Below are 2,500 nucleotides of genomic sequence, written 5' to 3' on the forward strand. Positions count from 1 at the left end.
GTAGTGGAGATAAAGGCTCAAGTGCAGTGTGTTCGAAAGGCTGACTTTTGAGCTCCTCCACGAGCAGGGGGCCTTGCCTAGTCTATAAAAGGAGTCTGTGTCCTCAGCCCGTCGGCTTACGGCCATACCACCCTGAGCACGCCCGATCTCGTCTGATCTCGGAAGCTAAGCAGGGTCGGGCCTGGTTAGTACTTGGATGGGAGACCGCCTGGGAATACCAGGTGCTGTAAGCTTTTACACTGCTGCTTCCTTACAAGAAACATGGGCTTGCAATTACGTTGACGCACGGGCACACGTAAACGTCCTTCTAGTTTCAGCCTTGGATGTCGCTCTGCAAGCATGTGAGAAGCTTGGAGATGGGGAGCAGCTTACCCATGTCGGTGTAGCTTCCTAATACTGGAATAGAGTGTAGCAGGTAGTGGAGATAAAGGCTCAAGTGCAGTGTGTTCGAAAGGCTGACTTTTGAGCTCCTCCACGAGCAGGGGGCCTTGCCTAGTCTATAAAAGGAGTCTGTGTCCCCAGCCCGTCGGCTTACGGCCATACCACCCTGAGCACGCCCGATCTCGTCTGATCTCGGAAGCTAAGCAGGGTCGGGCCTGGTTAGTACTTGGATGGGAGACCGCCTGGGAATACCAGGTGCTGTAAGCTTTTACACTGCTGCTTCCTTACAAGAAACATGGGCTTGCAATTACGTTGACACACGGGCACGGGCACAGGCACACGTTAACGTCTTTCTAGTTCCAGCCTTGCTTTGGTTTTCACAGAAAAAAGAGAATGGTGCACCTTTCCTGGTGGCACTGCAATGCCAGGTCAATGCAAGGAGTGAAGAGAGCAAGCCCCAGTTTTCACCTCCCAATGCTCAAAAATGCATTTAATATTTAATCCCCATATAGAGGACATATCAGATATTAAACTGATAAGAACAGATACTACACTTGATCTTAGCCAAAAGGCAGAGAAGCGATGGCCCACAAGTGTCTGGGGCCAACTCAAGATCTTGGCACACAAGTTACTTGTTGTGGTGCCATGTTTTTTAAGTGCGCATAACAAAGGCTGCTGCTGATCACCTCCGCCCCAAGGTGATCTAAGTGCACCTCTGAGCCTTGACGGACAGCTGCTTGACATTTGACACACTCAAAGGGCGCGGCCATACAGCAAAGCCCACCAAAAACAACTTAAACTCTTGAACGTTCGAAAGGCTGACCTTTGAGCTCCTCCACGTGCAGGGGGCCTTGCCTAGTCTATAAAAGGAGTCTGTGTCCCCAGCCCGTCGGCTTACGGCCATACCACCCTGAGCACGCCCAATCTCGTCTGATCTCGGAAGCTAAGCAGGGTCGGGCCTGGTTAGTACTTGGATGGGAGACCGCCTGGGAATACCAGGTGCTGTAAGCTTTTACACTGCTGCTTCCTTACAAGAAACATGGGCTTGCAATTACGTTGACGCACGGGCACGGGCACAGGCACACGTTAACGTCCTTCTAGTTCCAGCCTTGCTTTGGTTTTCACAGAAAAAAGAGAATGGTGCACCGTTCCTGGTGGCACTGCAATGCCAGGTCAATGCAAGGAGTGAAGAGAGCAAGCCCCAGTTTTCACCTCCCAATGCTCAAAAATGCATTTAATATTTAATCCCCATATAGAGGACATATCAGATATTAAACTGATAAGAACAGATACTACACTTGATCTTAGCCAAAAGGCCGAGAAGCGATGGCCCACAAGTGTCTGGGGCCAACTCAAGATCTTGGCACACAAGTTACTTGTTGTGGTGCCATGTTTTTTAAGTGCGCATAACAAAGGCTGCTGCTGATCACCTCCGCCCCAAGGTGATCTAAGTGCACCTCTGAGCCTTGACGGACAGCTGCTTGACATTTGACACACTCAAAGGGCGCGGCCATACAGCAAAGCCCACGAAAACAACTTAAACTCTTGAACGTTCGAAAGGCTGACCTTTGAGCTCCTCCACGTGCAGGGGGCCTTGCCTAGTCTATAAAAGGAGTCTGTGTCCCCAGCCCGTCGGCTTACGGCCATACCACCCTGAGCACGCCCGATCTCGTCTGATCTCGGAAGCTAAGCAGGGTCGGGCCTGGTTAGTACTTGGATGGGAGACCGCCTGGGAATACCAGGTGCTGTAAGCTTTTACACTGCTGCTTCCTTACAAGAAACATGGGCTTGCAATTACGTTGACGCACGGGCACACGTTAACGTCCTTCTAGTTTCAGCCTTGGATGTCGCTCTGCAAGCATGTGAGAAGCTTGGAGATGGGGAGCAGCTTACCCATCTCGGTGTAGCTTCCTAATACTGGAATAGAGTGTAGCAGGTAGTGGAGATAAAGGCTCAAGTGCAGTGTGTTCGAAAGGCTGACTTTTGAGCTCCTCCACGAGCAGGGGGCCTTGCCTAGTCTATAAAAGGAGTCTGTGTCCCCAACCCGTCGGCTTACGGCCATACCACCCTGAGCACGCCCGATCTCGTCTGATCTCGGAAGCTAAGCAGGGTCGGGCCT

At 51.5% G+C, this 2,500-nt stretch overlaps 7 non-coding genes across 7 annotated transcripts in view; 5 read left to right on the forward strand and 2 right to left on the reverse strand.

Moving 5' to 3' along the window:
- The first annotated feature begins 114 nt into the window (after positions 1 to 114).
- LOC131451704 (5S ribosomal RNA) lies at positions 115 to 233 on the forward strand. The gene has a single exon (XR_009236546.1). It is a non-coding gene; the product is annotated as a 5S ribosomal RNA (ribosomal RNA).
- A 296-nt stretch (positions 234 to 529) lies between these two features.
- LOC131451706 (5S ribosomal RNA) lies at positions 530 to 648 on the forward strand. The gene has a single exon (XR_009236548.1). It is a non-coding gene; the product is annotated as a 5S ribosomal RNA (ribosomal RNA).
- Positions 649 to 772: 124 nt separating this feature from the next.
- On the reverse strand, positions 773 to 965 carry LOC131451658 (U2 spliceosomal RNA). Its single transcript, XR_009236503.1, has one exon. It is a non-coding gene; the product is annotated as a U2 spliceosomal RNA (small nuclear RNA).
- A 308-nt stretch (positions 966 to 1,273) lies between these two features.
- Positions 1,274 to 1,392, forward strand: LOC131451608 (5S ribosomal RNA). Its single transcript, XR_009236457.1, has one exon. It is a non-coding gene; the product is annotated as a 5S ribosomal RNA (ribosomal RNA).
- A 124-nt stretch (positions 1,393 to 1,516) lies between these two features.
- Positions 1,517 to 1,709, reverse strand: LOC131451636 (U2 spliceosomal RNA). The gene has a single exon (XR_009236482.1). It is a non-coding gene; the product is annotated as a U2 spliceosomal RNA (small nuclear RNA).
- A 307-nt stretch (positions 1,710 to 2,016) lies between these two features.
- Positions 2,017 to 2,135, forward strand: LOC131451707 (5S ribosomal RNA). Its single transcript, XR_009236549.1, has one exon. It is a non-coding gene; the product is annotated as a 5S ribosomal RNA (ribosomal RNA).
- A 296-nt stretch (positions 2,136 to 2,431) lies between these two features.
- LOC131451708 (5S ribosomal RNA) overlaps positions 2,432 to 2,500 on the forward strand; it is a 119-nt gene continuing 50 nt past the window's right edge. The window contains exon 1 of the ribosomal RNA XR_009236550.1: positions 2,432 to 2,500. This exon is cut by the window's right edge and continues 50 nt beyond it. This is a non-coding gene — a ribosomal RNA (5S ribosomal RNA).

The sequence above is a fragment of the Solea solea genome, unplaced genomic scaffold, assembly GCF_958295425.1.
Source record: "Solea solea unplaced genomic scaffold, fSolSol10.1 scaffold_84, whole genome shotgun sequence".
Classification (NCBI taxonomy): domain Eukaryota; kingdom Metazoa; phylum Chordata; class Actinopteri; order Pleuronectiformes; family Soleidae; genus Solea; species Solea solea.